The sequence below is a fragment of the Canis aureus genome, chromosome 29 (assembly GCF_053574225.1).
Source record: "Canis aureus isolate CA01 chromosome 29, VMU_Caureus_v.1.0, whole genome shotgun sequence".
In the NCBI taxonomy this organism is placed as follows: Eukaryota; Metazoa; Chordata; class Mammalia; order Carnivora; family Canidae; genus Canis; species Canis aureus.
This window is the reverse complement of record NC_135639.1, coordinates 14,914,401-14,927,666: the sequence shown is the minus strand read 5'-3', so window position 1 is coordinate 14,927,666 and position 13,266 is coordinate 14,914,401. Positions and strand designations below refer to the sequence as shown.

The 13,266-nt window shown below is 36.0% G+C and overlaps 1 protein-coding gene and 1 long non-coding RNA gene across 2 annotated transcripts in view; one reads left to right on the top strand and one right to left on the bottom strand.

Annotated features, from left to right (window-relative positions):
• The window catches only part of ATRNL1 (attractin like 1), a 786,052-nt gene that overhangs the window by 522,892 nt on the left and 249,894 nt on the right, over positions 1-13,266 (top strand). The gene's annotated exons all lie outside the window — the stretch shown is intronic.
• The window catches only part of LOC144301069 (uncharacterized), a 72,762-nt gene continuing 65,496 nt past the window's right edge, over positions 6,001-13,266 (bottom strand). Inside the window, exon 4 of the long non-coding RNA XR_013367801.1 lies at positions 6,001-6,420. This is a non-coding gene — a long non-coding RNA (uncharacterized LOC144301069). The remainder of the gene's footprint in view (positions 6,421-13,266) is intronic.

The window sequence follows — 13,266 nt, the reverse complement described above, 5'->3', positions numbered from 1 at the left end:
GCAGCGGTTTGGCGCCTGCCTTTGGCCCAGGGCGCGGTCCTGGATATCCGGGATCGAATCCCACGTCAGGCTCCCGGTGCATGGAGCCTGCTTCTCCCTCTGCCTGTGTCTCTGCCTCTCTCTCTCTCTCACTGTGTGCCTATCATAAATAAATAAACGTTAAAAAAAAATTTTAAAGGCTTCATAGGAGCACTCTAATTTCAGATGGTGGGGGAAACCTGTAGTGTGTGGGAAGAGCAAGCTGCAGGATATACACAGTGTGGAAAGAATGAAAACGGCTGAGCATTTTATTGTTTAGTGATACATATGGGGACAACTATTTAAAATAAAGAGAACAATTAATACAATATTCAGGATCTGGTATCATCTGAAAACAGATAGAGACATAATCTGGGAAAGGAACATTGGAGCCTCAGAGCTACTGACCATTTTCTTTCAATTACTTAAAGCAACTTTAAATACATGGATGATCATTCTCTAAATGTTGGTTTCCTAGGGCTGTTTCAACGAAGTACCACAAACTGAGTGACTTAGGAACACAAATTTGTCGTCTCACAGTTCTAGAGGCTGTATGTCCAAGATTAAGATGTTGGCAGGGCTGCTTCCTTTGAAAGCTGGGAGGGAGAATCTGTTCATCCCTCTCTCCTGGCTTCTGGTGGCATGCTGGCCATCTTGGCTCTCCTTGGCTTCACATTCATCTCTGCCTTCATCCTCACATAGCCTTTTCCCTTTGTCTCTGCCTCTTCACATTATAAGTTTTGGAGGACACAAGTCATATTGGTTTAAGGGCCCCGCCCCCTCCACAGCTAACTCCTTGCTTTCGTTAATATTTAAGATTTTAAATATTTTAAATCACATTACATTAGTTAGTGAAATGTGTACACACTTTTAAGATTTCTGCCACTCTTTAAGGAAGAGCTTAAAAACACCTGTAGAGTAAAATAAATTCACTTTTCTTTCTTCTAAGTTATCTAGTCAGGTCATAGGGATTATGACTGAAAAGAGTTTGTGTATGCATTCTGTTTTGTTTCTTTCTGAACAATTTTGACAATTTTTTTACAGGATGGAAAAAATTAGTTTGAGTAATAATGCATTGTTTACTGACAGACAGGGCCATATTTAGGATCAGTCAGTACAGAATGTTAATTTCCCACACCTCTTCCTAAATACTTGTGTCACTCTCTGCACAAGCCTTCTTCCACTTAGCTATTGCATTCATTGTCCATGAATATGAACAACCACAACTCTGTTGAAAACAATATACATTTATCCCCCTATAATTCTGGAGGTCAGAAGTCTGAAATCCACTTTATTGTGCTAAATCAGGGTGTCAGGGCATACCCCCTCCAAAGACTCGAGGAGAGAAGCCCTTTTCTTGCCTTTTCTAGCTTTTAAAGCTACCTTCCTTGCATTCCTTGGCTCCTGGCTCTTTTCTTTCATCTTCAAAGCCTGTGGTATCTCATCTTGTTTTGGAAATTTCCTTGCCTTCACTTCTTCTGTAGTCAAATCTTTCTCTACTTCCCTCATAAAAACATCATGATTACTTATAGGGTTCTTCTGGTTAATCCAGGATAATTTCCCCAGTTTAAAATCCCTGATTGAATCACATCTGCAGAATCCCTTTTCCTATATGAAATAGCTTTCAGAGGTTCAAGGGATTAGGACCTGGATATCTTCAGGGGGCATTATTCAGCCTACACACAGCTATTATCTGGCCAAATCATACAATTGACTTTTCTCTGCCATGACTTTAATTTATCCATGAATGTATTTAGTACTAAAATTGTATTCACATCTTAGTCCTACTTCAAAATTCGGACATAGAAACATGAAGTGAAGACATCACTTTGTATCCCAGTAACCACCAGATGGCAAACTTTGTCATAGTATCTCTAAACTAATCTAATCTAATTTTGAAGTCTAAAGAGTTAAATATGCCAATTTAAAATCAGTCATAATGTCATGCAGTTTGGATCAATGGAACTTGTATTATCTAGATTACTTGTGATGAGAATGACTGCACACAATCAGAGCTTTAAAATTGTCCTCTGAGCTATGTCAGTGGCCTCTGAAACAGAAAACTACTTCTCTAGTTCCAACATTTATGTTTCCATTTAACAGAAGGTTTTTCTAATGCTATATTCACTTATTCACTATATTCTTTGTAAGTTTCTTAAATTATATTAAGAGTATATATAGAACCAGGTTGCCTGGGTTGATTGAGCATCTGACTCTTTTTTTTTTTTTTCTAAAAATTTATTTATTTATTCATGAGAGACACAGACTGAGAGAGAGAGGCAGAGACACAGGCAGAGGGAGAAGCAGGCTCCATGCAGGGAGCCCGACATGGGACTCGATCCTTAGTCTCCAGGATCATGCCCTGGGCTGCAGGCAGCGCTAAACCACTGAGCTACCCAGGCTGCCCGAGCATCTGACTCTTGATCTCAGCTCGGGTCATCATCTCAGGGTCCTGAGAGGGAGGTTGGGTTGGGCTCTGTGCTGGGTATGGAGCCTGCTTAAGATTCTCTCCCTCCCCTTTTGCCCTCCCTCATTCTCTCTCTCTTTCTCAAAAAAAAAAAAAAAAAAAAAAGGTATATGTAGTACCAGTTAGGATAAATAATTGACTATTGACTATTATTTATCTTAATTGTAATTATTTACATACAAATTCTCCTAGAATTTGTTTCATTAGTACTTCTATCTTAGACAAGTACTAATCGTTGCCACTTTTGTCCTGTAGTATTATGTAACATATATTAAAAATAATAGGCACACCAGCTTTCTAAAATACCAAAAGTTATTACTTCATTGGCTTTGTTTTTCAAATCATACATTCTTATGGTAATAATTACAACAATTCAGAGGCTTCAAAAGAATGACAAATACTCTCCTTTCTTTGTTATAGAAACTTCTATAGAAAAGTCAGGAAAAATATAAATTTAAATGAATTAAAATTCATGTTCTAAAGATAAAACTTTCTTGTATTTCTTCGCAGGCATAAAGATGTAGGTATGGATGATAATACATATAGACACATAATTGGAATCATACTTCACAGTGACCTTTTTCTTTTGTACGTCACGCAAAATAGAGATTAATTGTATTGGTACTCCTTCATTCTGTCATTCCCAAACCCAGAGTAAATATCATTCCAAATCTTATTTTTATCATATATAATTTTACATATGATTTTATATATGTGTGTACATATTATCTGATTTTTCATGTAATTCTGTCCTTGACCTTTTCCAATATCATTAAAAATTCTTTGAAAATATAATTTTAATGGTCATATATTATTTTACCTTTTTTCATATTCCAGTTTATTTAACCAAATTATCTCCAATTTCTCACTATTATAAGCTATACTTTGGCAGGAATTTGTAAATATTGCTCTTTGTCAGAAATTTGTAAATCTTGCTCATGCCTCTATTTCATTGATAGGGAGTCATGAAGTGGAATTACAGAGTCAAAGGATAGGTGCACTTTTGATGTTCTTGGTATCTATTAGCAAATTACTTTCCAAAAAAGCCAACCAACTGTATTCTTTTAATACAATTAATGAAGTTATTCATTAATCTTTGCTAATTAAAAATATTCCTTGATATTTTCTTGTTATCAATTTATCTTATGAATCTCTTCCTTTCAAACTGTTTTAATTATATATAATAAAATTGATATAAAAGTCATCATTCATCCTGCTGTACTAATATTTGGGAAAGAAACATTTGGGAGGATAAATATAATTTCTAAAAATGGCAGAAATTACAAGGTGGAATTTAGGGTTCTCTAGCTTCTAATTTTGTGTAAATCAGAATTGTCACTACTGCAATAGAGAGACAAGGAAAATAGAAGTGGATCTTTTAACTAGAGTTGTTTTGTGCTTTTTTAGCAAATCCTACATATGCTTTGTGACTTATTGTTCCCTGAGGAATTGGAACCTGATATCATAAGGTTCTTGCAAGGACACAATTATTTTCAAAGTGTAATATTCCTAAAGGGAATTAATTATTGTTTTAATAAGAAGATCTATCAATAGATAATAAAAATATATTTGAAAATTCACAAACTCTTCACTTTTTAATATTATCTATTTGAAACGGTTAAGAGATCTTTTTATAGAAAGAAGGCATCATTTCCAATGGCATTATACTCATCCTTCATCTTTTTTTGTTTGCACTAAAGAAAATCTTGCCAAATCTAATACATTATTCTCTGAAGGTATGTTTGCATCATTTCCAATTAAATGTTTTAAGTCAGCAGTATACAGTAAATTATCATAAATGTTATTGTAAGTTCAAGCTGAAATGTTGGCAAGAGAATTGCTAAAGGGCAGCATTTAAACTCTTACTGGCTTTGTGTATTTTCCAATGTCTGTGGTATACATATATATTACTTAGATTGATGAACTTGCAGTAGCTTCTAACTTGAAGTAATATATGGTGTTGGTCTCTTTTTTTAAGGTCAAAACAACATTTAAATTGGAATAACATTTGCTTAGTTATTCATCTCACTTTTTTTTGAAGCAAGTAGGCATTGATTTGGGAAAATAAATTATAATTTTTTTTTTACTTGGAATTCTTAGAAAGGGAACCTGCATGTGTTTTGTCAAAAACTGTGGCATTTAGTGGATTGAGTAATAATTTATGCTATGTATTCTCTTTACTTTTATTACTAATAAAAACTCTAGAAAAGTTGTTGGAAAACTAGCTGAGGCTGGTTAAATTTTCAAGCCTATTTTAATAGTATTTATTAAAACTCATTACTCTCTAATTATATATTTCTTTGACTCTTGACCTACTTGGCCTTCAAACTGTTTATGGATCAGAGGTGATTTCTTAATTAACAAAGCCTAAAACATTCAAATCAGTAGTAGAATTCTTTTGGTATTTGTTGGCTCATCACACATTTGGTTACCATGCTTGTCCAACTACTATATACTGCAGTGTGTTGAGCAAAGATTATGTCACAAAAATGATTGATGCAAATGTAAGTATGTTTTTCAAATCTTGGTATTACAGACTTATTCCAATGTGTTTGAAGGGCAAAAACTCATTTCCTGTGGTTACTGTAATTAAAAAGGCAGAGTGGGAAAAGATCTATGGAATTCAGAGTTGGCATAGTTTGAGGGACTCCAAGAGAAAGAAGACAGAAAAGGGAAACAATATATAGTGTTTGACAAATGATAAGGAAGGATATGCAGGAATTTGTAGTATGAAGAAGAAAAATAAAGGGCTCTGTTTATTCTTAGAAAACATGATTGTCAAATGGAAGAATTATTCTGACCCAAATTATTGTTTAATTATTGGGGTGCTGGGTGGCTCAGAATGATTAGGCATCTGACTTTGGCTCAAGTCATGGTTCCAGGGTCCTGGGATCAAGCCCTGCATAGGGCTCCCTGCTCAGCAGAGATCCTGCTTCTCCCTCTCCCTCTGCCACTCTCCCTGCTTGTGCTCTCTCTTTCTCTCTCTCAAAAAAATAAAATCTTTAAAATACCCAAATTATTGTTTAAGTATCATAATATGGTTCCTCAAATTCAGCAATTCCTTTAAGTATCAGCTTTGCCTCACAGACTTCTTGAAGTCTTAGTACTAGTCCAGTCCCTGGAGATAATTCTCTTTTTCTGAGATCATAGCACTTGCTTATGCCACTCACTTAACAAGTGATCACACATTTATGTTTCTTATTTGTTTAATCATTAAAATCTTCTATTGTAAGTTATCATTTCATTATTTAAATCAGTCTAAGGATAATATAAATCTAGAAGATAAGCACTCTGTCCTATTTCTTGCTAGTCTTTTTAACTTGCATTTGTATCTTGCATCGTACTGGACTCTCACTTTCCTAATAATTGAGTATAGTATAGCATTCACTAAAGGAAGTCACTCACTCAATATTAAGAGAAAAAATAAAATGTCATTAAAAACATTCAAAGACTTGGGTGAAATTTAGAAGCTTTAAAGCATATAGTTCATCAGTTAGTTATTTATTTTGGTCATATTATAGATCTGAGATGGAGGACTGGTGTTTGTGAGCCGACATAGTATCAATAAAAGGGGGTAGTAAATGGAAAAGGAGTACATGAATAAGATTTTTACATTTTAGAGATGGTGGTTCTAATGAGTACTACACTTGAATTAATTCCAAAATATATCCCTTGAGCTGAAAGTATGTGCAGTCATAATTGCATGACCTGTGATAAATTGTCTTTGTCCCAAGACAGATTACAAAACTGGCACTGTATCAAGATAGAGTAATTGTAGGAGAATAGAAACCGTCTGGACATCTGCTTAAAAGGCACATTCCACAGAAAGCTGAAGACATGATCAACTCTTGAGTTGCTTTGCTGACAGCTTCGACTCTGAGAAGATAGACAGCATAGTGAAAGAAACTACCATCCATGTTGGGGGTATGGAAGTCCTAAGGGAAAGAAAATTGATCATGTCATTTAAGGGTATAGAACAGTAATGAAAAATGAACAGAGGAGGTAGGCATATATGTGTTACACATTTTAGCAAGATAGATTTCAAAATGTTTAAAGACAAGCAATGTTCAATCAAATGGAAAGAGATACCAAAGTAAGGTATCCTAAATAACATTTACTTTTAAAATTCATTCACTAGGTAAAAGCAATGGTGTTAGAAAGTCAAAAGCTACCAGTTACCTAAGACTTCAAAACTGAACTGTTTTTCTTTTTTGTTAGGATAACTTGGCTGATACATCAAGGATAGTCTAAAGATATGATACATCCTGACTTCAACAAGGGATTTGACAATATCAGATGTTTTTTTGAAATAGAAAAATGGACAATGGGTAACAGTTAATTATTGTTGGTGCTTTCTAGGAGTGGGGACCAATTATTAGCAATCTCTTCTCTCTCTCCGTTCTAAGCAAATGTGAGCTGAAAAATTTAATGGCTTTAGGTATATAAACCTAATGAGTTTGCTAATTCCGAACTTCATATTTAGTCACCTGTCATGGATAATGCTAGATTAATTTGCCCCATGGGGATCTTCCTAGATAAGAAGTTATGAGATAAAGGATCAGAGTATAATTCACATAATCTGTTGGCAGATTGGCCTCTAAGAGGAAGAGAGGCAGACCTAAACTGAACACACTCCAATTCATCAATAGAGAAACTCACTCTACCTTCCATCTGCTGTGGTCAACCTTGGGAGTGGTTATATACCCTGGGAAATAAAACAGCAGCTTGTCAGGACAGCTCTGTGCCCACCATCAGGAGGAAGGGTAACAATTCCAATGACTGCTTCTCTGGGTATTCTCCTGGCACCCTTGGTGGTCAGTTTTTATTTCATACCCAGAAAACTCTGAAGTGGGTCACAACAGTCAGTACATATATCAAATCAACTTTCATGACACTCCTGAAAATTTATCTGTGATCTATTCTCCATCTGTGTCTAACTAGTTATATGACCACATTAAATAACTCATTAAATACTAAATGCTAAATTGCATTAAATACTAAAATGCATAAAGGTACATTAGTACTAAAATTTCGGTAAGGTAGACATGCCCTAAATTCAGTAGCCACCTGGCTTTATCAGGTTTTGAGGGGAAATTATTAAAGTTTAAAAGATTATATTTGTTTTCAAGTTAAATTCGTAAAGTCCAAAGTAAAATTATTTTGCCTTCGTGAGTTAAAAATTCTTCAAATGAATTCCATAGACTACCCTTCAATATTATTTATTATGTATTCTCAGCCAGATGCATTCTCCATTCACAGGTAGAATTGAAATTGTCTGTTTCTCTCCAGGATGCATGAAAGTTCCTTTCAGTTGTATTAGTTCAGTAGCAAGTCTTTCATTGGCCTTATTTTTATTTTTTATTTTTTTTTATTTTTTATTTTTTTTTTGGGCTTATTTTTAAAGAATACAAATCCTTACACACAGAACGCTTTCACAGCACTGGCCCCACAATTACCAAATTTAGAAAACAGGCCAGTGTTTAGCCTCTTTGTACATAATATGTACATGGGACTTGACTTCTTTGTAGTTTAATAATAGCAAATATTCTTCTGCCCACCAATTTCTAAAGGCTTTTCTTGTCCATACAGTTAAATCATTGCCTCAGCTTACCTGCTTAGGAAGAGGCATACTGAAAAATAAGTTACACCTGAAGGTTTTGGCCCTACCTGAAGCCCAATAATCTGTGTCTTTGTTAGGTTCCCTGAATACTTGTTCTGCCTTTAAGAAAGCAGAGTGACTTACTGAATTTGCAAAGGCAGGTGAAATAAACAGCATCATTAATAAAAACGATATTATGTCCATTATCTTCACTTTATATTTTTCAACTTGTTCATAATCCTAAGTAGATAAGAGGGCTACTGATTGGAAACCTTATCAGAGACCCCAGCAGCTGAATAGATTCATTATCAAATGCTAGGTAAGTATCCACTTTTAGAGAAAAGGCTCCTAATAAGGTAATAAAGTGTTCATTTCTTTCCCCTGGGATCAATTTAAAATTTTCATCAACCAGGAGATAAATAGCTTTATTATGAAATTTAGAGATTTATGGGCAAATTGGTAGAAAGAATATTGTGGTAAAATAAAGGGAATCTGTATGTTATTAAGCATATAGAATATATTTGGTGAGAGTTAAAATATATTTGGTATAGGGAAAATAATTATATGGTTAGATAAGTTTTATTAGTAGGAATATGCCGTAAGCCAATAAATTCAGGACGACATATATATATGTTGATAAGTGAAGCAGATAAAATACATAGGAAGAAGTAATCAAGTTCTTGGGAATATTCTTGGACCATAAGATGGTCATTCAAACCAAGAAAACTGTTTAGTTACCCTTGGTGAGGGTCTGGCTAAGACTGAAATAGGCAAGGACCTCTTTCAGTTGCCCAATGTTTGGGGCCCGTTCCTCATGATATATATACAAACTACTGAAATTAGGATTCAACAACATATGATCCAAAAAGCTGTACTTCAGGGGGAGGTCTAGGGAGCATTTGTTTTAGACAAATTTTTTACCATGGTCAGAGGATGATTTTACACAGTTTGAAAATTAAAGAGACTGTATACCTCAATTTCTTACAGAAGTGTTCTATAGTTTTTAGGGTATAGATCCTTTACCTGTTTAGTTAGGTTTATTCCTAGGTATCTTATGCTTTTGGGTGCAATTGTAAATGGGATTGACTCCTTAATTTCTCTTTCTTCAGTCTCATTGTTAGTGTATAGAAATGCCACTGACTTGTGGGCATTGATTTTGTATGCTGCCACGCTGCCAAATTGCTGTATGAGTTCTAGCAATCTTGGGTGGAGTCTTTTGGGTTTTCTATGTAGAGTATCATGTCATCAGTGAAGAGGGAGAGTTTAACTTCTTCTTTGCCAATTTGAATGCCTTTATATCTTTTTGTTGTCTGATTGCTGAGGCTAGGATTTCTAGGACTATGTTGAATAGCAGTGGTGAGAGTGGACATCCCTGTCTTGTTCCTGATCTTAGGGGAAAGGCTCCCAGTGCTTCCCCATTGAGAATTATATTTTCTGTGGGTTTTTTGTAGATGACTTTTAAGATGTTGAGGAATGTTTCCTCTATTCCTACACTCTGAAGAGTTTTGATCAGGAATGGATGCTGTATTTTGTCAAATGCTTTCTCTGCATCTAATGAGAGGATCATATGGTTCTTGGCTTTTCTCTTGCTGATATGATGAATCACATTGTTTTTTTTTGGTTTTTTTTTGTTTTTTTTTTGTTTTTTTTTGTTTTTCACATTGATTGTTTTACGAGTGTTGAACCAGCCTGTGTCCCGGGAATAAATCCTACTTGGTCATGGTGAATAATTTTCTTAATGTACTGTTGGATCCTATTGGCTAGTATCTTGTTGAGAATTTTTGCATCCATGTTCATCAGGGATATTGGTCTATAATGCTCCTTTTTGGTGGGGTCTTTGTCTGGTTTTGGAATTAAGGTGATACTGGCCTCATAGAATGAATTTGGAAGTACTTCATCTCTTTCTATCTTTCCAAACAGCTTTAGTAGAATAGGTATGGTTTCTTCTTTAAACGTTTGATAGAATTTCGCAGGAAGCCATCTGGCCCTGGACTTTTGTGTCTTGGGAGGTTTTTGATGACTGCTTCAATTTTCTCCCTGGTTATTGGCCTGTTCAGGTTTTCTGTTTCTTCCTGATTCAGTTTTGGTAATTTGTGGCTTTCCAGAAATGTGTCCATTTCTTCTAGATTGCCTAATTTATTGGCGTATAGCTGTTCATAATATGCTTTTAAAATCGTTTGTATTTTCTTGGTGTTGGTAGTGATCTCTCCTTTCTCATTCATGATTTTATTAATTTGAGTCTTCTCTCTCTTCTTTTTAATAAGGCTGGCTAATGGTTTATCTATCTTATTAATTCTTTCAAAGAACCAACTCCTGGTTTTGTTGATCTGTTCCACAGTTCTTCTGGTCTCGATTTCATTGAGTTCTGCTCGAATCTTTATTAACTCTCTTCTTCTGCTGGGTGTAGGATCTATCTGCTGTTTTTTCTCTAGCTCCTTTAGGTGTAAGGTTAGCTTTTGTATTTGAGTTCTTTCCAGTTTTTGGATGGATGCTTGTATTGTGATGTATTTCCCCCTCAGGACTGCTTTTGCTGTATCCCAAAGATTTTGAATGGTTGTATCTTCATTCTCATTAGTTTCCATGAATCTTTTTAATTCTTCCTTAATTTCCTGCTTGACCCTTTCATCTTTTAGCAAGATGGTCCTTTACCTCCATGTGTTTGAAGTCCTTCCAAACTTCTTGTTGTGATTTAGTTCTAATTTCAAAGCATTATGGTCAGAGAATATGCAGGGGACAATCCCAATCTTTTGGTATCGGTTAAGACCTAATTTGTGACCCAGTATGTGGTCTATTCTGGAGAAAGTTCCATGTGCACTTGAGAAGAATGTGTATTCAGTTGAGTTTGGATGTAAAGTTCTGTAGATATCTGTGAAATCCATCTGGTCCAGTGTATCATTTAAAGCTCTCGTTTCTTTGGAGATGTTGTGTTTAGAAGACCTATCGAGTGTAGAAAGTGCTAGATGGAAGTCACCAAGTATAAGTGTATTATTATCTAAGTATGTCTTAACTTTGGTTATTAGTTGATTGATATATTTGGCAGCTCCCACTTCGGGGCATATATATTGAGGATTGTTAAGTCCTCTTGTTGGATAGATCCTTTAAGTATTCAGTTAGTGTCCCTCTTCATCTCTCACTACAGTCTTCGGGATAAATTTTAGTTTATCTGATATAAGGATGGTTACCCCTGCTTTCTTTTGAGGACCATTTGAATGGTAAATGGTTTTCCAACCTTTTATTTTCAGGCTGTAGGTGTCCTTCTGTCTAAAATGAGTCTCTTGTAGACAGCAAATAGATGGGTCCTGCTTTTTTATCCATTCTGACACCCTGCGCCTTTTGATGGGGTCATTAAGCCCGTTCACATTCAGAGTTACTATTGAAAGATATGAGTTTAGTGTCATCATATCTATTCAGTCCCTGTTTTTGTGGATTGTTCCATTGGACTTCTTCTTAAAGGGAAATTTTGAGTGTCCCCCTTAAAATTTCTTGCAGAGCTGGTTTAGAGGTCACATATTCTTCCAGTTCCTGCCTGTCTTGGAAGCTCTTTATCTCTCCTTCCATTCTGAGTGAGAGCCTTGCTGGATAAAGTATTCTTGGTTGCATGTTCTTCTCATTTAGGACCCTGAATATATCCTGCCAGCCCTTTCTGGCCTGGCAGGTCTCTGTGGAGAGGTCTGTTGTTACCTTAATACTCCTCCCCATAAAAGTCAGGGATTTCTTGTCTCTTGCTGCTTTAAGGATCTTCTCTTTATCTTTGGAATTTGCAAGCTTAACTATTAAATGTCGAGGTGTTGGGTCTTTATTGATTTTAGGGGGGGATCTCTCTATTTCCTGGATCTCAATGCCTATTTCCCTTCCCAGATTAGGAAAGTTTTCAGCTATGATTTGTTCAAATACATATTCTGGCCCTCTGTCCCTTTTGGCGCCCTCGGGAACCCCAATTAAACATAGGTTTTTCTTCCTCAGGCTGTCATTTATTTCCCTTAATCTATCCTCATGCTCTTTTAATTGTTTGGCTCTTTTTTCCTCAGTTTCCCTCTTTGCCATTAACTTGTCTTCTATGTCACTCACTCGTTCTTCCACCTCGTTAACCCTCATCGTTAAGACTTCTAGTTTGGATTGCATCTCATTCAATTGATTTTTAATTTCTGCCTGATTAGATCTAAATTCTGCACAAAATGCTCTGCATCACTTGCTATCAGGCAAATACAAATCAAAACCACAATGAGATACCACCTCACACCAGTGAGAATGGGGAAAATTAACAAGGCAGGAAACCACAAATGTTGGAGAGGATGCAGAGAAAAGGAAACCCTCTTACACTGTTGGTGGGAATGTGAAATGGTGCAGCCACCCTGGAAAACTGTGTGGAGGTTCCTCAAACAGTTAAAAATAGACCTGCCCTACGACCCAGCAATTGCACTGTTGGGGATTTACCCCAAAGATACAGATGCAGTGAAACGCCGGGACACCTGCACCCCGATGTTTCTAGCAGCAATGTCCACAATAGCCAAACTGTGGAAGGAGCCTTGGTGTCCATCGAAAGATGAATGGGTAAAGAAGATGTGGTCTGTGTATACAATGGAATATTACTCAGCCATTAGAAACGACAAATACCCACCATTTGCTTCAACGTGAATGGAACTGGAGGGTATTATGCTGAGTGAAATGAGTCAATCGGAGAAGGACAAACATTATATGGTCTCATTCATTTGGGGAATATAAATAATAGTGAAAGGGAATAGAAGGGAAGGGAGAAGAAATGTGTGGGAAATATCAGAAAGGGAGACAGAACATGAAGACTCCTAACTCTGGTGGAAGGGGAGGAAGGTGGGGGGTGGGGGTGAATGGGTGACAGGCACTGAGGGGGGCTCTTGACGGGATGAGCACTGGGTGTTATTCTGTAAGTTGGCAAATTGAACACCAATAAAAAATAAATTTATTATTAAAAAATAATAAAAAATAAAGAGACTGTATACCAGCTATGGAGCTTCTTAGGTACCATCTATTTTCTCCCAGAGTAGATATTTGAATGTGGCCCATGAAAATATACCAGATGTTTCTACATCCATACGCTTTATCTGTTTCATCTTTTGACATTACTATATGGAGGAAACCCTACCACATAAAAAGCAAAGTCCTTCTCTTGGACTTTTATGACATAGTCCTTCTCTTGGACATAAAT